Source organism: Morone saxatilis, unplaced genomic scaffold (assembly GCF_004916995.1).
Source record: "Morone saxatilis isolate NCDOM2014 unplaced genomic scaffold, NCSU_SB_2.0 Contig0, whole genome shotgun sequence".
NCBI lineage: Eukaryota > Metazoa > Chordata > Actinopteri > Moronidae > Morone > Morone saxatilis.
The window spans coordinates 10,606,316-10,627,710 of record NW_023339650.1 but is presented as its reverse complement, the minus strand read 5'-3'; the positions used below and the strand labels follow the sequence as shown (position 1 = coordinate 10,627,710).

General features: G+C 42.3%; 1 protein-coding gene across 1 annotated transcript in view; it reads right to left on the bottom strand.

The window, feature by feature from the left end:
- Positions 1-21,395, bottom strand: part of stau2 (staufen double-stranded RNA binding protein 2) — a gene marked incomplete at its 3' end in the record, with an annotated part of 79,450 nt that overhangs the window by 2,620 nt on the left and 55,435 nt on the right.

The following is a 21,395-nucleotide window of genomic DNA, read 5'->3' as shown; positions in this document are numbered from 1 at the left end:
AGATTTCAGTGGTGGACCCCTATTAGTTCATTTCTGTGACTTCAGCATTTGAATCACAGAAATGTAATCTAGGTTCCTTTCAGCACCTGTAATTCAGTTGCATGAGTCATTGAAAAGACTAGACTTGTATGTATTTTCAAGTGAATTAGTCTTCTTATCTAATGTATGTGCATAAAAATGGTTTGTCTGCATGTTTTTTGCACATTTCATATCACAGATTTTGTGTGCTCCTTCATTATTGCAGTTGTGTAATGTTATTATGTAATTTGGGTGCCCATTTTTATAAAATTGAAATATTCTGATTCTGAACATGTATCCTCCAACAGCATTTCTTATACATGCTGTATAATGGGAGGAAAAGGAAGATTACTGGTTGCTTTAAATACTCGATCGTAGATTAGAACAGTACTAAGAAATAGGGGTTAATATAAAGTGGACATTACAACAAAAAACATTTAAAAAAAGAAATAATATCACCTCCTAAAGCCCCACTTCATTCTCTTACACACATCTGGTACTACATTGGTCAGAACTAGCCTGGATCCTTTACACTCCATCACTGGTTAATCAGAGTCGAGATAAGGCGCCGTGAATCTGCTCAGTAGATGAGTGAGATGTGACGACTGACTGAGTTCACCTCATTATGGAGCCCACCAACCTCAATTTGTACTTTATCCATATTAGTTACATCAGCTTTTGTGGCGCTGACACATTCGCCTCGGAAGAATATCTGAATAGGAGACATTTTTCTGAGTCTGACTTTCAAACACAAAGACAGAGACGTTGCTACGTGACCAACGGTCTGCATTTAAGATCGCATGCACCGAGAGGAATCATTAATCAGGGTTTAATCCTGAGAAAATACAAATCCCACCGCATGGCGTATCAATGTGTCTCTATGGAATGCAATATGTAGAGGAGGATGTTACACTATTATCTGCGTGCTTGCGCCCAAAATAATTTTCAAAGCGTTTAACTTGAGATTATGAGTAACATAAACCAGGAATCCTAATTTATGCCTGACAGGTGCAAGGGTCAAAATCTGGTCTGTATCCATCAAATTGAGAAAGAAAAAAAAAAAAAAACGAATGCTCCCAGGTACCAGAGAATCTGCAGCAATATAGTAGGACTGGTTTGAAAAATTGATACTGGGGGTTATTACTTAAGGCCTTCCTCCAGAGACTCAGAAATCAACTGGAGCCCCTCTAAGTCTGTAACAGACAATTTATGGTGCAATGTGTTTTTTTTCGTTGTTTTTTTTCTCTGTGAACATCTGACAGGCAGTGAGATTTAGAGCTGGAATATACTTGCAGAGATTTAAGGTGACAAACCCTGGTAGAAACAGACAGCTGAAAGAATGTTTTTACAATTACACTGTTAATAATCATAAATCATATCAGGGGACCTCTTGATTAACTGTTTAACCATCTCACAATTGACCAGTGCTGTCCACACATACAGAAGCAGAAATAGTGATAAGATAAGAGGGGAAAACTAATGCAGCCAGATCAATCTAGGACCCATGATCAGGTCACACCTGATTAAACAACATGGATGGATCAATCTCCATTTTCTCCGGTGACCAATAAATTGTAATCACAACCAACTTCCCCATTACCTCTTTGTTTGTTGTATTCATCAGTTTGGGACCTTTCTCTCCCTGAGTCAATAGCCAGAGCCATCTGTGTGGGAGGTTGGGGGGGGGGGGGGGACGACTAGAGATAAACAGCCATAAATCAGGGGCTTGACGGTGGCAGCGCTGCTGATATATGGCAGGCAAGCATGAGGGCCGTGGCAGCCAATCCCTGGGCCCAGAAGCTCTGCGAAGGACACAGCCTAAGACAAATACTGGGCCTATCTGTGGGAATGGCAGCCAGTGAAATCATTATTATTCTAATGAGATAAGTTGGCCATCGTTAGAGGCAGCCGCTACACTGATGAATCAACACCAGAAGAGTATGTTTAGTCTGAGGCCATGACACGCAAGGTGGAGGTGTTCCATCTCTGTCATGGAACAAAGAGAGAGTAAGGAGTGGGTGAGGAGACATTGTGTAGAGTGGAGTCATTAATAAATGAGAAAGGAATGAAAATGGCGGAGGCTTTAGAAATTGATTCTTAAAACATTGATTCTTCACTGGCCACTAAGAGCTTTCACACCTCTGAGGGCTGGGTTAAGCTAGAAATGAACTGATTTGTTCTGCGTGTCATCTTACCATATCTCGAGGCGAGTGTTTATAGCTGTTTCGAACAGCCACACTTGAAGGTGGGGTGATCTCCATAAATCTAGCCAATTGTTGCTTCAAGTGGGTGTAAATGTTGGATTCAGAAAGTTGTCGAACACAGAAAGGTGTTTTTTATGGGGTTTCTGAGGCTCATGGAGTATAGCGACAGCTTTAGGCCATGTTTTCTACTTCTACTAGTTACTGGGTAAAGTAATTTTATTACTATTATTATGACTAGTAATGCGTGCTGCTCAACCCTGCCGACAGTATGCCCATATCACCGCAGCCCCTTGAATTTGCTATGGTAACAAGTACTGAAGTCAACCTCATCACTCCCTCTTCACCTATCCTGTCCTCGCCCCAACTTTAGATAACAAACCAGCACTGCGCCATCAATCCAAGACTGGGAGCCAATCTGAAGCGCCCCTCTGCAACTTAACACATGGGCTCATTCATCTATCTACCTAGCTGTCCCCAGTTCAAAGGCTTGGACAAATAGCGGTCAAATGTGACGGCGTCTGAGGAGCATCTGCGACCGTGGCCGAGCTCCTGATGTGGAGTGACAAGGGCGGCTCATTTTTCTGGGCCTGCTGTGCTCTTAATGGCTTCTCTGACAGAGGCTTCGCTTCAGTCAGCGTTAGTCAAACAAAGGCCCAGTCCCCCAAGGAGTCCCTGGCATCAGCCTGATGGATCTGATGGATCGTTGGATCACACAAGACCCTGACAAATCAGACCCCTGTGTCAGCTCTGACTGCTAGGCTACTGTGTTCTAGGGAAGCAATGAAGACATTTTGGGGAATAGGAGGCTGGCTAAGAGAAAAGGTGTAAAATAGAATGTGGGGAAGAGGCAGGAGAAGGTAAGGCTGGAAAAGGAGCAGAAAGAAATAGTGAGAAGAAAGTAAGGGAGGCTTCAATCTTTCGATCTCCATCGCTTCACCCTCTGGCCTTTAGCAGCCATCAAAGACCTCAGGGAGGTCCTAATGAGGTGAAGACCACCAGCACATCATTCAGTCTCACATACTTGCATCTCTTTCTCCCCTCCTACTCTGAATCTTCAGAGTAGAAGAAGAAAGGGAAACATTAGTCTAGTTTGCATGTTCTCTTGGCTTTATCAGATCAGATGCTGCCTCTGCTCTGCTGGAGGCCAGATGAAAGCACAGACACCAGCTTAAGGTTTAACCCAATGACCTAGTCTCAGTAGTACAGTGTGGTATTTCACTCTTTACCAAGCAGATCTAGATTCCCAGGGCTTTCTCTGGCTCTCTACAGTCCAGCTGGACTACTCGAACCCTTTCTCTTAAGTCCAGGCCAAGAGCATCAATGGCAGCCTCCCATTTTTTTCTTTGATCCCACGTCATTCTTTAAGTCATGTGTTAAGGATGTCCACATTATCCACGGGAGCAAGAGGCTGGAGAGAGGGAATGCTTGTTCTCTTACTCAGACATATGAACACAGAACTATAAAACTAACCCTTAACAACTCTGCAGGTGCACTAAAATAGATGAATGTGAGTGTGTATACAAAAATAAAACAAAAAAGTTGCAGATACAATTTTAAAACTCAGTGTGGTGTCATGCAGGCTTATTCTCCCTGCAGTCAGTAGACACTGTTGTTGGATGGACATGATGATGCCTTTGTCGTAGCTAAAAACTGAAATCTTTCATGAGCTTTTGCAAACATTTAATACTTTATGTTTAACATTAGTCATTATTATGGCTAGAAAGTGGAGCATTGCATCATTTACAGGAACTATATTGGACGCACTTCCCCACTTCTACCAAGTACCACTCCACCACCGATACACACAAACCACAGCATTGTTTCACAACCACTTCCATAAAAGTGTCCTCTTAGAATTTGAGACAACGCTGGGTGGATGGACCGTAACCCTAAACTGCTCGCTTTTGTTTGCTCAATTGTGCAATCACAATTCACCCTCTCATTCTGCAATAACACGCTGGCTGTCAAGTCTTAATGATGCTAAAAAATAATCTGATTAACGTTGGGTGGCTGGTTCTGAGCTGCTGCAAAGCGGGGGACTCAGAACATGAAGGGGATGCAGGACGGCTGCTGATGAGGATGATCTAAGGGACTTCCACTAGACTAAACAATGGCCAGAGTGGATTTCAAACAGGGTGTTTTACAGGGAGGACCTGGGAAGTTGGAAAAATGAGTGCCCTGCTGTCAAAGAAGTTTTGAAGCTGGATATATTGTTCTGGAGAGGGCTTGTTCTGTTTTCAAAAGGCCACATAAAACCATGACAGCGCTCCTTCTTTTTACGCTCACTCCCCAAAGCACAAAGAAATATGAGATACCAGGGAAGAGAAAATCCCAGCCTTCTTTTTGTCCTGTGTTAACCCTGTTGTCACTAACATGCCATTACATCACATCTTTCTCTGATGTTCAATAAATTCTTTAAACGTTATCTATCGCAGATTTTCTCTTCTTTTTCCCTTCTGTCATCTACTCTCGAGCTTCTTCTCATCCCTTGGCTTTAGTTTCCTCTAAATTCTTGTATTTTCGTTCTACCCACATCAAAACCCTGGACAGGGATCACTGGAACATTCCTGGATAGCTCGTGGAGAACACCTGTGTGTGCATGAGTGCTGCCAGTGTATGCGCCCATTTGTTAATGCGGTGTGATATGTACATGGATTCTTGAGTAACTACAGAGAAAATGTATTCAGATCCTCTCACCAAATCTCTCCCTCACTCTCTCTCCAGATTTCACATCCTTATCCACATCAGAGGGATTAATAAAAGAGGCAGTGTGTGCCTGGCAGTGGCCTAGCTGTAGCCTGACATGACGTTCATTCTTTTCAAGTGGCACTTCATATGTGCCACTTCACTTCTTGCGAAACAGTGTAGCAACTGTGAATGTTGCTAAATAGCTAAACAAACTTCTCTATGAGGAAATATATTTCATTTCTGCATACTTCTCAGTTATGTGCGCATGCCGCCACATTATAGTGATCAGAATTCCTACAGTGGATAGTGTGTGTATTCTTTTGTGTGTCTCCCAGACCTGAGATGAGCACTGAAGCCTGGCTTAGCGGGTAACAGCCACGGGGCTCCCCAGGGGAGCAAGCCTTTGCTGACATGGGAAGCCATAAATAAAGACCCAGGGCGCAGCGCCATGTCATGCGTCATTTGGGCCGGAGAGGCCTGCTTTATCCCCTCCCATCACCGAGCTGCTGAGGATGGCACCTCCTAGGGCGTAATACAAAACATATGGGCAGAGGGCGAGAGGCAGTAGCACCTCAGCATACCATACTCCTGCCTTGTCAGCAAAGCTTCTCGGAGGAAAAGCAGATACAGCCTAAGGCGGCCTATATGATAACACTGTGCTAGTATGCCACAATCAAACTTTGTCAAGACATGGTAACCTAATTACTAAGCTTGGTTATTTTTTATGTTATAACATCACATCATAATCATGAGATACAGCAATAAACCACTGAGCAACTGGTAACACTATTTAACATTTATAACCAGCATGCAAGTAATGAATATAATTTATACAACACTATAATGTAGCTGTAAGCAGAAATAAGAACATTCTTAGTTTTAATTAGTAAATTTGCCAATTTTTAAAACCACTTGCGAATGGTTTCTATTATTGATATATTATAAATACATATGATATATTTTCTGACTGAAAATAAATAAATTAAACACATTACATTATAAACAAATAGGGGAGGAGGTTAAAACTAAGTGTTACTGTTTAATCTAGATTTTCTTAAAGATCAATAACAGTGAGCTGTATTGTTTTGCTGCTATATCTGAGCCTTCACACCATAAAGCAATATAGTTCAAGAGTGACTGGACAAAAGGACACATTCCTTGACAGAAGAGAAAGTATGATACCTTCCCTTTTTCATCACGGATGGAAACTATGACACATTTTCATTGGGAAAAGAACTTGCCAACAGCAGGAAGTTATGCAGGGAAGCCTAAATTTGTCTATCCTCAATATTGCTAACTTATTCCAAGGTTGCTAATGAATCAATGACTAAATATAGTATGAGATGAGATATACAGTAGGGCATGAAGAATGTATTAGTGATGGGACTTCTGCCTGTGAAGATATTGGGTAAGAAGAAAAAAAAACAGCCTCAAGGCCAGTGACAAACATGACCACTGACTAAGCTGAATTGCTTTCCCTTGAATTCTCATGGACAAACAACCCCCTACTGTACACAGTCACAACCTTGGTGATGAGACACAGTCTGGGTGAATTATTCCTTTATGACTCGTCCAATGAACTGCAATTATTTCATTCATAATTTTTACTTTGTTGTGTAGATGACATAGACAGAAAATAATGTTGCTTAACCAATATTACTGTGTCCATAGGCATCCAACGGCTCGCAGACGCTTCACAATTATGGGAATGGAGATCATCAAATGCCGCACTGAAGATAAACTTCCCAGGTTGAGGCTCAGGCATCAAATTATCAAATGAGCAAAACACAAACACAATAAACTTTTACAGAAATGCAACCTGATGTTGCGCTGTGGTTGCCGAGAGAGGGAGCAGTGGTGGTCAAGTGAGCTAGAGAGCGAATGAGGAGAGGGAGCAGTGGTGGTCAAGTGAGCTAGAGAGCGAATGAGGAGAGGGAGCAGCGGAAGTGAATATTTTCTGAATTACCGTGGCCACACGCCCAAACAACCCTGCAAAAAGGCTGCAATACCTGATTTGGTATGAATACGGCCTAATAGCATCCTCTTAGGACCGTCTCCATCAGGTTTATTCATCAGGTTTCCCCAGTTTCGTCACCTTATCACCACCTCCAAAGATCCATCTTTCTATACCGGAGGGAGAAGCTTCTATAATCCTGAACAATTGGACTCAAATTGCCCTGAGGAGGTACAAAAAGCTGTGGGAAGAAAAGCCACCCTCCAGACACTCGCTCTCTTATCAGTGGAGAGATAGTGATCGGCCTCAAGGGGCGTACTATTTTTTTCTTTTTCGCTTCCTTTCCTTTCCACTGACCATATGATCCTTTTAACTGCTCCTTTCCTGCCAATTTTCATTGTGAATCCAAAATGACAGTCACACTGTTTGCTTGGTGATGAAGTGCATAGCCTTGTTAAAGTGGGCAGTGGTACAAGCAGAGGTTGGGTGGGAGATATGCCACACAAGCAGAGGTAAAGACATGATCTATCTGCAGCATAGAAGCATGGGCAGCACACACTAGTGGTACGATCCATGGTCTTAATCACTTCCCCTCCATTTGCATAGATTATAAACTTAGTAAAGATACTGCAGTGAGCCGTATCAATCACTAGTGAGGATATCAGCCTGGATGTCAAAGGCTGTTATCAGCCCTTCCGTTCAAATTGGAATGCAATTATTTCTGCATTGTTGGGTACGTAATGGAAGCTAAAATACCTTTTGTATTAAAAATGGTTCGAACAAATGAAGAGATGAGTAAGTCTGATGAGTCATCAGAGCAGTAACTTCAGACAGAGTAGTTATTAAAACCTCCCCAGAATTTTAGTATGAGTTAAGGTCCGTGGTATGCTAGTGACAAAACAGCCTGCACAACGGGTTGTCGAAATATGACTGAAGGCAAAAGTGCTTATACCTGCTCTGAACAGCTACACTCAAAGCTGTGATAAGAAGCCTGCCATCATAGAGGTGACGTGATAATGGTTGATTGAAATAATGGCGTGCAATTTTGTAGTCTCTCCTCGAAGGCATTTGTTGATTTTGGAAAGTGACAAAAATTCTTATATCAGAAAGGTATGAGGGGAGGAGGTTACGCTGTATAGCGACCTGATAAGTTTAAAGCGTACTGACCCCTTTAGACCAAAAAAAGGTGACAAGGTTTACATAGGAGACTTACAGGTGTTGAAAGGCAAAAAAGAGGAACCTGGGGATGTGGTATATGAAAGGGTTAAGATAAAGGGTGAAGGGAGAGGGACTAAGTGTCTCACTGTGACAGCCTCCAGCTGCATGCAATAATCCCCAACTCTCGATCACAAGCCCTTTATATTTTCTTGTCAGAGACGGCAGTGTGTATGAGAGAGTGGATGTCTGGTGGACAAGGACATCCGGTAACAAGAGAGGACGCGCAGTCAGACGGCGTTTTACGCCTTCTTCCTCTTGTCTCGTCCTTCTTGTAGCTCCCTCAGCTCCTTTCTACACGCCTGTAAAACCTGTTGCTGTGTTTTATAATTTGCTATGGATCCCCACAAGGACTGTGACTGTTTCTCATTACCCAGCATGGGCCAATAAGATGTGTATGGACATTTTGTCTTATACCTAAATCCCAAGAAATACTGAGTTGGCCTGCAATGCAATGTGTGATGGGGGTTGACTGAGACCTATCATGCCTAAGGGAGCCCCGAAAGTGTTATAAAAACCCCACTATGTTCCTATGGCAACTGGCAGTGTGTACTACAGAGACAGATTATGTATAAGGCATGTTTACTCAAAACAATAAATTCCAGTATGCTTATATCAAGAGGCAGGCCTTGCTGGCTAAGGCTCCTCCAACCAACTAGTTCTCTGATGAATAGGTCCAGGGGCCACGCTAACTAGCCAAAGATGGAGCGTGATGGGGAAAAAACATAATGTAATGCACACTGAAAACATATGTCTTTTAAAAAATGTTGCCATTACAGGGTTAGTTCAAAGCCGACAGGCCTGTCACAAAATGTTCATCAACAAGAAGAACCGATTTCAACAGGAACAAAGCCATGTTATGGATTCAGTCTGCAAACACACAGATTGCCTGACGTGATGAGCAAACATAAACTGACGTAGGCATGCAGGATAATAGCAGCATGACAAAATCTTCTCCAAAGCTGGATAGAAAATGAAATGAAATAAGTGATTTGCCAAAGTTTCAGCCAGATAAGGTACCTTATTTCTCTTTAATGCCACTGACTATTGCAAAATAAAATCGAACAGGATTAAAATTTAATGATTGGAACTGATTGAGTTTTCCTGTAGTAGCACAGTACAGAGGCTATAAACCATTATTTGTCACTAATGCTGTGATTGTATCCATTAAAGGAGAGTGAGCACTTAATCCTCTGTGGTCGAGTTTTTACGAGCCCCCTCACACTTTTTTACAGCATAGCAAACAGACAGTAAACACCAGGAAGGCGCTGCGCTTTAACACGTGATTAAGACACAGCTAATTAGATTGCGGACAGTAAAACTGTGAGGGGAATCGTAAAAGAGGGGGCAGAGACAGGCCTGAGCGAGGGATCAGGTACAACCAACCGACGTTTAAGTCAGGACACCACAGGCCACTGACAAATGACTGAGCTAGGGTTTCTCATTTCTGCTGCCTTCTTAGCGGTGAAAATGTAAATAGCAGACTTTCTATGGTAAAAAGAAAAGACCCCCTCACAGACAAGCCCCCCATGACCAACATCCATCCATCCCTCCATTCTTCTCCTCCCTCTCCTCCTATGCAGTGGTTGGTCCCATGAAACAGGGGTCAGGGTACTAATGGAGGACCTCATGGCCTTGTATGCCTCTGGAAACAACCCCCCCCCCCGACTCCCTGCTCTCTTATAAATCAAGCAGGCTTCATTGAGAGTGGCAGAGTCCTCTGATGTCCCAGCCATGTCTCATTTCAAAGTCCTCCTGAAGGCTCACACGGTTCCACGTTTACTCACTGGGCACAAGGGAGATGTGTACGTGGGGNNGGGGGGGGGGGGGGGGACTCGAAGAGAGAAAGACAGACAGAAATGGAGAGAGAAAGAACGAGAATGAGTTTGGGTTAAGTGAGAAGTAGAGGGAAATTAGGAATAGAGAAGATGTCCCAGAGGAAAAGGGGGCCTCTAAAACAAATGTTTATTTAGTAACTATGCTGCATTAGACCTCTCACTTGAAAGAATGTACAATAAATCAAACCATTTTGGGAAAGTCATTACAGCATCACTCTAACACAATGTGCATGTGGGCACATGTTAAGGTATAGGAGATTAAATCCCTTCCTCTGTTGCACATGTACAGTTCACAGAGCACCTATAAAGTGCAATCAAAACATAATTCCCCTCTCTTCATGGTAAATTGAGGTGTGCGTTCTACAGAGGGATAAATGATCGTTGAGATAATGACGTTCTGTGGTTTCCTTTAGTCTATGCATCCATAGCAGATGAGTTACATATGGATTTAAAATTAATGGTTTCCTGACTACAAGTTTCGTTGTTACATATACAGTCTTTATACACCTCATCCGAATGACGCTGAGAGTACCTAATCAAAACCAGTAACATATACAGACACTCCTGGGGCATATGAAGGGAAGAGAAAACAATACATTTCTGTGCAATCAATATAATTTTGAAAAAAGACAAAGGATAATGCAAAAAGAGTATCAGGGATCCTTAAATGGAACCCTGAGGGACACCCCAATTCATTATTATGTTAAACTATTGGCATTTTGGGAAATATTCTATTTCTTGCTGAGAGGTAAGATTAGAGATTTATGCAACAACCACATCTGTGTGATAAATACGTAGCTGGAGCCAGTCACTGGTTAGTTTAGCACAAAGAATGGATTCGTCCAAAAGTAACAAAATCTGCCCACTTGTTTGTTTAATCCATCCAAAAAAACAGTTTTGAGAGGGGGGTAATTTTATTCCTTCAAAAGGGACTAACAATTAAATTCACATTAAAAAACATCCACACAGTGCATCTGGGAGTACATTGCAGTGCAATTTGTCATATCACAAGATCATATTCAGGATAAATGCTTGCTAAATCATCACAACCCCCTTAGCCGGTGATAGCTGTCACACGCAACAGGAGAAAGCAGGGCCACCGCCTTTTGCTCAGATAGCTAAGACATTCACAAGATTAATAAAAAAAACAAAGGAAAAAAAGCTATACATCTCTTGTTTCACTTGCCGCTGCGATTTCTTCCTCTCACATTTAGGTAGTGACACTGTGGTTGGCTTAATCTTTCCTTATCTCCTTTAAATGCAAAAGGTTGGGCTGAATTTGCATGTAAAACAGAACACAAGCTGTCACTTGTGACTTTATTTACAGAGGAGATTTAAAAGATCATGAAGATACTGTTATGAGTCAGGCACACACACACACACACACACACACACACACACACACCACAACACACCACCACACACAAACAACACACCACACACACAGCCACCAACACACACCCCACACACACACACACACACACACACAGAGTGTTTACTTAAACCGCAGGAGTGTGTGACACCTTAGTCGTAACTGGTGTTAACCCCCGACGTGGCTGTTGTTTTGAGTGTTTCAAAATGTCTGCTGTTTGAGGCCTGAGAATGCGTTAACATCCAGATGAGAGGAAGGTGGTTGTAGTGGGGAGAGGGAGGGGGGCTCAGACAGACAGAAAAACATTCCCCAGTCGCTACGCTCATCTCCATAACTCAGTACGCAGCCACAGAGCACTGATCCTAACGTTGGACATTAACGACCCGACTCCCACCACTGGAAGCGCTGTTACTTGCCAGCGAACAGTAAGGGTCATTTAGGGCCCAATTCATGACCGCCATTAAAGAAAGGCTCATCTTTTTACCTCATGGTTGTCGTTAGGGTTAAATAAATCACTTGCAGTTATTCTGTATCAGGCAGGAGGAGCCTCGTCTTGTACACCTACGGACCTGTCAGCGAAACCTGAGTGATGGCCTGTAATTTCAGAAAGACGTACCCTAATCATATTGTGTATGATGGAAATCAAAAACAACTTTTACAAACAAATAGCACCTAAGCATCTGGGAGATCTGATTTCAGTAAGTAAGGAAAGCAACAAAAGAGTATAATTACAACCAACAATACAGGTCATTGTGCAGTGTGTGTGTTTGTCAATGTACGTATATGTGTGGTTGTTTTTATGCCTGTGAGGTGTGCCTGCAATTACTGTCAGTGTGTGATTTGCTTATGATGATTCATTCTTAGATGTTAACCAAAAGACGTGTGTCACATATCAAGTTAAAGGGCTTTTTATAATCAGAGCTTTTTCTTCAGAGAGTTGCACAATAGATGTTCGATGCGTTGTGCAACTCTCTGAGAGTTGGACAAGACTCAGAGCATCAGTGCTGTTTTGCGGTCCTCTGTTTTATGCATGTCCTGCTATGGTGTCACACATTGCTCATATAAAAGGGAATATGCATTAGTGCTCACTTTCATATCTTTGAAGCAAAGAGAGAAACTCTCAAATACAACCTTAACATTCCTCTACTGCAGCACAGTATGTATATCAGGACAATACAACACAATAGGAGGCAGAAAAACAGTTTGCATAATGCTGATTATGGGACAAAGGACACATGTTAACCTTTGTGGAGTGAAAACCTAACTGTGTTGATGTTAGAAAAAGGTGTTTTTGCCACAGGTGACATATCTCACACGTTGTCACTGTGAGAAGGCAAAGCAGAGGAAAAAGATTTAATACCCAGGCCCTTATCTCTGGAACCTTTTCAGCGAGGCGGACTATCACTCAGTATCAAATGGCATTAAGTTAATGAGCCAAAGACGCTACAAAGAGCGGTAGGTAGCGAATTAGCAGCCTGGCCTGTTTATGCCTCCCATGGGGGTGATGAGTGAAGAGAGGTGTGATTGGTTTAGAGACCTTTATCCACACCAAATTTGTGTGTGTGGGAAATCACACACAGAGACTGACAGCAGTGGAGGTTGCAAGGCCACTGCCAAAACATCTTGCTCCTCTTAGCATAGAGGCGATAATGAATCTAACACCTTTGGTTGCCTTTAAGCAATCTCCATGGTCTGACAGGTCTCAGAAACCTACAGGGAGTGAGAACAATTAATTTGTAAACACATGAATATAGATATAAATTACACTTAAAAAGACACATCACTTCTTTTCACATACTTCCTTCGCAAAAACTGGTTATTTGCCAAAAATAAAAAAAACAATAATATCTAATATCTTAATCTAAATTGGCAGGCTGTGTAACACTATCTGTCACAATTTTACACATCTCTGACAAGCAGAAAGTTTCGAGTTACTTTCTCGCACATACTTTACAAACACATGCCAGCAGCCTGGAGCGCAGATACAGGCATTTGAGTTTTGTTTTCATAAGGGCACAACAGAAGTTATCACCTGTTATCATCTGGTTAGCCAGCGTTTGTGGGTAAATACTGTTTTATGTGAGAGAAGCCTGCTTGCACACACAGCGAACCACTCCCATGAAAAGCTGACTGCGCAGGAGGTGTATGTCAGTGTTAATTCATACACATGCAACGTGACACAAGGTCAGCTGCTTTGTTACATGGTGTTCAAGGGTCAACTCACCAAAATATATATAATGTATTTCTTACGCTGAACTGATCAGTTTTATTGGGACTACTTTATACCAAAGAAATAGTCCCCTATGAAAACAGCTGACAGCGTGTTCTGGGGATTATCCTTATCCTTAAGGAGCAGTGTTCCCGGAAAGAGATGTTGCTGTTGCATATTTGAAATTTTTTTTATTTTTTATATTGTGCTGGAGGGAGCTCTTGAGAAGATAAAATGATCTGCATGGCTATAAAGCGTACTACTAAAAGTAAGTAAGAATTTCTTTCTGTTGTCTTGTGGGTGAACCGACCCTTAACGTGGTGCAAGAACAATGAGTGTTCAATGAAAGACGGCAATTTAAAGCCTTTTACATAAAAGTGACTCGGGAGCTTATTTGGACAAGAGATATGTTAAATAGTCATCACATTAATGTAAACGGGTGCATGTCTGAAAGGGGCTGTGATGTAACGTTACAAAACAGTACAACACAATCCCTGCCAGAGCATCTCATTAGAGAGCTGAACATTCACATCTTAGATAACATACATGTCCACTACTTTTGGTTTGTTGCTTTCAATCTTTCATATTATGTAAGTAAAGTAAGTAAATAAATAAGGCTCAGAGTGTTTGCATGAGTGTGTGTTTACTTCCACACCATGTCAGCCCTTAACAGACATGCTAATGTTCCAAGGGGGCCACTTGGAGCCATCAACACGTCTCCTAATGGGCAAGTTCATGTTTATTCTCTCCCCACTGGTCCACTGCTTCCTCTTATGTGCACAGAAAGAAAAGACAAGTCACTTCTATCTCGCATTTTCTCATTCTCTGCCCTCATCCATCTCACGTATCCCCACTCAATCAATTTCTCTCCAGTGCCCCCTCTCCCTCTTGCTCTCTCTGAATCGTTTACCCCCTCTTCCTCCTCCTCCATCATTCTTTCACTGCTCCTCTCCTCTCCTGTCACACTCTAATCTCCTGGTCTGAAAGGTGTTTCCTGAGGAGGGCATGCGGGAAGACAGGCGGGAGTGATGGATCGCTCCGTGGATGCTTCACTTTGTCCTCTCTCCAGGACGGGAACCGGGTGGGGTTGGGTAAGGGGAGCAGCAGGGGTCGGGTGGGTCTGCCAGGGGGAGTGCTGGGTGAGGTGGTGTTGGGGAGGGAAGCAAGGTACAAGCTCCTTTGAAAGGTGGTGTTGAAGGGGGAGCAGTGGAGGTGTCTGTGACTGTCCCCCCCTCTGGTTCTCTATAGGCCCATTTATAAGCCTGTTCAAGCCTGCTCGTTCTGTAGAATATGTACAAAGACAGAATGGGGGGGTGAGCAGGCAGGACGGGACACACAGTTGTCACATTAGACAGCGACACTGTTGTGTTACACGTTACGCCTCTTTTGCTTCCTGGAAAGCCGACATTTTATCTAAAATCACATACAGGGGCACCATTGTACCAGCCTTGTTTGGTTCAATGTAAAAAAGCTAAGCCAGCGTAATGGTGACTCTTGTTTATGGCAGGATAGCAGGATCTCTGTTTAAAATGGCTCAAGATGGGAGTGTTATTTATACTGAAGGATGAGAACTCTTGCTGCAAATTCTGATCACAACTGTCTCATTATTATTATTATTACATTTGTTTCAATTGAGTTTATTCCGAAAAAGTCTAACATTTGAAAGAAGACTTCGCTGTACACATAGTTAAGTCGACCAAAGGCTGTGGAAATCAGACATCGATATTATATAGTAAAGAGGTTGCAATGTTATTCATAGATCAGATGCGTTGCTAAAAATTGTAAAAACTGTTAGCAACATCCTGGCAAAGAAATTAGGCTTCACAATACTCCAATACCTCTTTAATGATTCAGAGAGAGCATGTCAAATTTTAAAGTTTCTGCTCAAATAGAGATTAATGTCCAACTTTTCCAGCCACAGACCAAAGCACAAAGGCTCTCACCCTTCCCTTGTACAATATAAATCTCTACATAAGGCACCATCTTTGAGCAGTTCCATGCTACTAAAAACATATATTTACTTTGCCTGCTATACATGAATGTATACTGAGGCCAGAACAGATCAGTCTGCCATGTTGTTGATCATTTTTATCTTTAATAATAAACACTTAAGCTCTAAATATTTACAGTAATAGCAACAAGTACGTGATCTAAAGTCGCTGTCCTAAAATAGATCCTCCTGAACTAAGGAAGCATGTGCATCATATTTTCCTGTCAAGCTCCTGAACTTAAGGGTCCCATGACATGAAGGTAGCTTGTGACATTATCCCCGGTTAATAATTTAATATAAGCTAGTCTATTACGATATTCATTCTCAATTAGATTTGATTTCCCATTACAGTTCCTTTCAATGCCAACTCTCCAATTGACATTCAGTCTTACACTGTTAACAAGTTTAAGCTTACATAATGCTTTGCTGGCCATGTCCCCTGGACGCACAGAATATCCCAAAAAGTTTTAGTTTGTTTTTCTCCTGTTGGATCGATTTCTGTGAAATGACCTTTACGCCACTGTTTGCAATCTGGTCTGTAGCAGTATTTACATTTCCACATATGACCCATTTTCATGTAGCTGAGGCCTTTTCGGACTTGCTCAGCTCATAGAAGCAACAGATGTACGCTCCTGCAGGACAAAGTTTTGGATCATTACACTCAGCTGTGACTATATATTAGCCAAATATGCATCATGCTGTTTCAAGCCATATGCATGTTACGTCTTGGCCTACATTTTCAGGTCTGCGATGTAAACCTAAGAATTTCTGCTCCATATTGGCTGAAAACCTTCAGGCCATGTCAATGCAGATTAGGTCCCACTCCCCTGTTTTCTCCACATACAGTGATTTAGGATACGTCCAGGTGCTGTGTTTGGTTACACAACACTGGCACATAAAGAGGAGACAGACAAGACAGATAAGAAGGGAGGAGAGGCTGTCCAACAGCTGCCTGCCTGCTTGGGTAACACTCCTGCGGGACCCCCTGAGAGGAGCCCAGCCTTGGGTAACGTCTGTGCCCCAGTCGGGAAGGAAAGACTTCAAACACAAGCCCTGTACAACCTCCACCCCTTCTTGCCGCTCCCTCTCCTGCTGTTCTCCTAAGCTCCATGGGGGATCTCTGAAGACCATCCCAGCAGTCACCATGCCATGAATCAGTCCCGTCTATCCTCTTGCTGCCACCACGCTCTCTCTCCTCCCGTCACTCTTTTTTTTCTCCCATTTATACCCATTGTCAACCAGCCAAATGAATGAAGTCAGGAATGTGGGCAAAACGTAAATAAATGTACTCCTCACCACTGCTCCTCATTATCACTCCCCTACAGCTCTGTTCCTTCATCCTTTGTTTCCTCAACGCAACTCTGCTGGCAGCAAAAATCCACATACCAGGGACAAGGTCGGATGCCCAATTAATTTTCGCAGAACTGTCCAATGTTTTGTTTCTCTAGGGAAGATTGGGTAACCTGATGGCATGGTTATCTGTGTGTGTTTGTGAAACTGGTATAAGATAACATACACAGTCAAGAAAGCACGCATGTGACCAAATAGTGTTTTGGTAAGGTAATGTCAGCTTTGTGAAAGGGGGGAATTATAGCACTCTCTCAGTAAATTAAGTCTGTTCATAGACAGGCTATGGAAAACCTAACCTTTCCTTTGCTAGATTACAAACCACAAAGAGAGGAGAGAAAAAGCTAATTTCCAGGGACACCCGAGAGACCTGGTAGGCCTGGGACAACTCACACAAAATAAATCCAGAAGAAAAATCCCCAAAAAAGTAGGCCTCATTACCTGAAGCCATGTCTAAAACACATTTTAATCCTGATACACTATGTTCAACATGTCACATCAAATCATCCAAAATGTGCTCTTGCTGCAGGAAACCCAAGCAGCCACAGCTGACAATCCGGGAGACAGGGCCCCCAGGACCTGTGGTGGCTCAGCTGAGGACATTACTGCACGCAAAGCAATTCCACACACACACACACACACACACATAAACGCATACAGAGTCTGGTGGCAGACAACAGTCACCCTGTCATCTTCGATTGTGGGCCGCTCATGTTGGACCAGCGACACCTCACACACAGCTCAGTGGGCCTCGGCCCCCCTGGTGTCTCGCTGCCGCCACAGAGGGACTGCCAGAGAGTTACTTCAGCTCTGCAGAACAAACACAGAAATCTGCCTGTCTAAAAAGCATGCAGTCCTGTCATGAAAAATTCTAAATATATCCCAGTGCGATGGGCTTTAATTTGGTGCTGTAACTCACAGATCAATTGATTGAGTACAGATTTAACTGAGCAAAACTGATATGACCTTGAGAGAATTTGAGCAAGGCTGGAAGTTTGCCGTCACAGAGCAACTCGTGGTTGTAAGTTCAACTGTGCTGCAGAGGTCACCATAAAATAAACCTAAAGCGGAGTATGGGAATTGAGAAAATAAGACAAGCTTTAAATATACAAAATGTGTTATAGTGTTTTCACAGTGCATTTGTTTAGTCAAATAGCTGTTGCTGTATTTTTTTTTTTACTTCTCATGTATTAGGTTAAGGAAATTATTTACACTGTAAGCAAAAACGGAAACCATCAACAGAAATCATTTAGAGCTCAAATGGAGAACATGTTGACAAACATATTTGACTCCAGGCGAGTGTCAGCAAGCCTAGCAGCCCACGGGCCCACATGTGTTTGGCAGATGGCACAGAGTAGATGGCACATAAGGTCAGAAAGAGCACTCAGCTGTATATCTCTCACACATACAGGCCCTCCAGGAATGTCTACACAAGGCCAAGGATTATGGCAACTAAGCACTGGGGTTTGTGTTTATGTGGAGGTGCTTCTGTTTGTGTGTGTGTGTGTGTGTGTGTGTGTTTGCGCTTGTTGATAAAGAGCAGACCATTGTAAAAATTACACCGACACCTCTAACACCTCTGCTCTCGATCATTAATGTTTACTTTACTTTACAGAAGGATACCGAGGTTTTATTCTCAGATCACCGACCCTGCACCTCTAACAGATTATTAAATCTTTTTCACAAAACACACACAGCTCATCATTTATGTCCAAACTCACTGGTAACATTATTAAACACACATGTACACAACACGACATTAGCTGGGAACCTGACCCGGTGTACCACGAGCCAGTAGTTTGAACGCTAAGCAGAAATGTACACATAGCTAAATTAAAATGCTCCTTCTCACGTAGAGATGAGCTGTTACTCAAAATGTACAAATACAAACTGGAACCAACTTACAAAACTAACGTTAGCTTGCTAATATGTTACCCATTTATAAATATGGTTGACATTTCAAAATGCTATTTAATAATGATGTGAATTAGGAAAATAACATAATACACCTAAAATATTAATCATAAAATTATTAATAAATCATTGTGCTAATAACATCAAACTTAGCTACTAGATAGCATCAGTTAGCTAGGGTAGCATAATTACATATTTCAAACATATGTTATATTTCTCCATATATCCACGTTTAAATAAAATAAATGAATATTTAAATTTACAGAAGATTGGCATGTAAGATTAACACATTGCTTGACCCCCTGAAACTTATTTTTTTTAGAGCTATGCTACAGTTTGACACTAGCAGCTGACTGCTTTTGATTGGACAACCTTATATATCCTGTCAATGTGGACAACGCTACATATGTTTTCTAGCAACTGATATACTAATGTCCTTAATAGCTAAAACACTTCTTAATTTTAATGGTGCACCCCAATTTAGCAAACCACTAGCTTGAAACTAACTAAGTTTACACAACTTTTTTCTGGATGATTTTAAGTTTTGCCAGCTGAGAGACAGGAAACACGGGGCTAGAGAGGGGTATGACATGCAACAGAGGTCGAACTGTGGAATGACTTAATAATGGATAATGGAACAAATGGCTAGTGGGCAGAAAAAGAGAGAGGGGCACATGGGGGTGGGAGGGACGCATATTCCTTGAGTTTTAAACCAGAACAACAAACTCTTGGTCACAAGATGCAGACTGTCCCATGAGGCATTATTTATAGTAAACGTGCTTACCATTATTATTACTGCCATTGCTCTACAGTTAGATGATTAACTGAACAGATTACATGCTTTCTTTATCTGTAACAAAAAGTAAGACTCCTCACATGCTCTTTCTTCAAGTCACTGTTTTATACTCATTTGAGGGCTGATAAGTGTGATAAGCAAGAGCAGACAGATTTTTATTTCTGATTTACAGTACATGTTTTGATTACACCAAAACAAAGGCTAAAACTATTCCTATTTTGTAAAGACTTCCCTGTGTTGATAAAAATAATAATAATTCAATAATACGAAATATTATATCATCAATCAATGACACAAATGACAGATGACACAAATGTCTATTTGTCATGTTTGCAAACTGTAAATCAACCTACCAAGTTTCTAACAGTAATAAATTAATCCACATTTTGTTTACTTTTCATCAAGTGCTGTTTTACCTACTGCAATTTCCTCAACTATTCATCCATAACTGCAACCCATATCCCACACATCTTTCCTTCATACATCATGGGCACAGAGAGGATTTCCTTTGGCTGTTGATCTTTATCAGCGGTCTACTCTGGTCTACATGACATAAACCTCCATGACAGTGCTGATAACACAGCAGGAAATTCCCATGTAGACTAAAACACAGCGGAGCCTCTGCACATTACTGTGCACAGCAACAAAGAATGCTCCAGGAAAGGCTTTTATCACCTCTTAGTCAAGAGATTCCCTGCTCCATTTCATCAGATTTACAATGTCTAATTACACAGATAAGTGCAAGTGGTTTGTGTGTGCACGGGTGCCAAGGCCAACACATGGCACAGGAAACACGTGGATCTCCGTTGAGCTATTAATTGGAAACTCAGAGATACGACGGATCGATCTGAATGTGTGCAACAGGAAGTCTGAGATTCAACCGAACCAATTCTATTTACTTACAGGTAACTCTACAACCTTATTATCAACAACAGGCCCATCCTCACAGCCGCCAGTGTCCGTACAACATCACAGATCCAAAGTGTGACGCCTTCAGCCCCACTTTGTTCAACAAGTGTTGGGGTTTGGGGGGCTGCTGAGGGTGACCCCTTATTGTTACGTGCTCCCTTTGTGGTCGCACTCCTCACTGTACCGAGAAGAGAAAAAGAAAGGCCTTCTCTAACAGTCGGTCATGCCCCAGTGCTCCTGGCAACAACAGGTCCCGAGGACGCAGACCTGCCTGGCCTATATTGGCTTGGCTCTCAGTTAGCGGTGGCGGCACTAGCCCCCTGTCAGCTGTCCCATTCAGGGCCCGGGTCGGCCCTTTATTAAAGCTTTGAAGACTGCTGAATAAAGGGGCGTCCTATGTTTAGATGATAGAATGTAAGCAACTGGTTTTCTGCTTGGGCAACACAAGACAAAGCCTCCTTCTGAACACGGGGAGTATGTGAGAGTGTGATTGAGAAAACTACAGAGGGAGGGAGAGAGGAAGAGGGGTAACGCCACAAATTGTGGAGGTAATCACAGAGAAGTGGCGGCTGCGTGTTGGTGGAACAGAGGCTTGTCAAGGAGAAATACAACCAGTGGTTATTATCACAGGTGGTTCTGATGCCCCAATGATTAATACCAAGGAGCCAAGGCTTCTCTCTTAATTAGAGGATGAGAGCCCTGCCGACGCCTCCTCAAAGTATGCCCTATATACTACATTATATATGCTACACTTCACTGAACCAGGATAAGCAGAACCTGCAGAGTAAAGCTCGGCTGATATTATCGGCCATTATTGGGTTGTCACAGACATATTGGCATTGCTATATACTGTATACTGGTGGAAAATGCATCAAACGTCAGCATAAATTGGACAATAATTGGTTTTGAGATTTGTATCAATATCAGTATTGGCCTCAAAA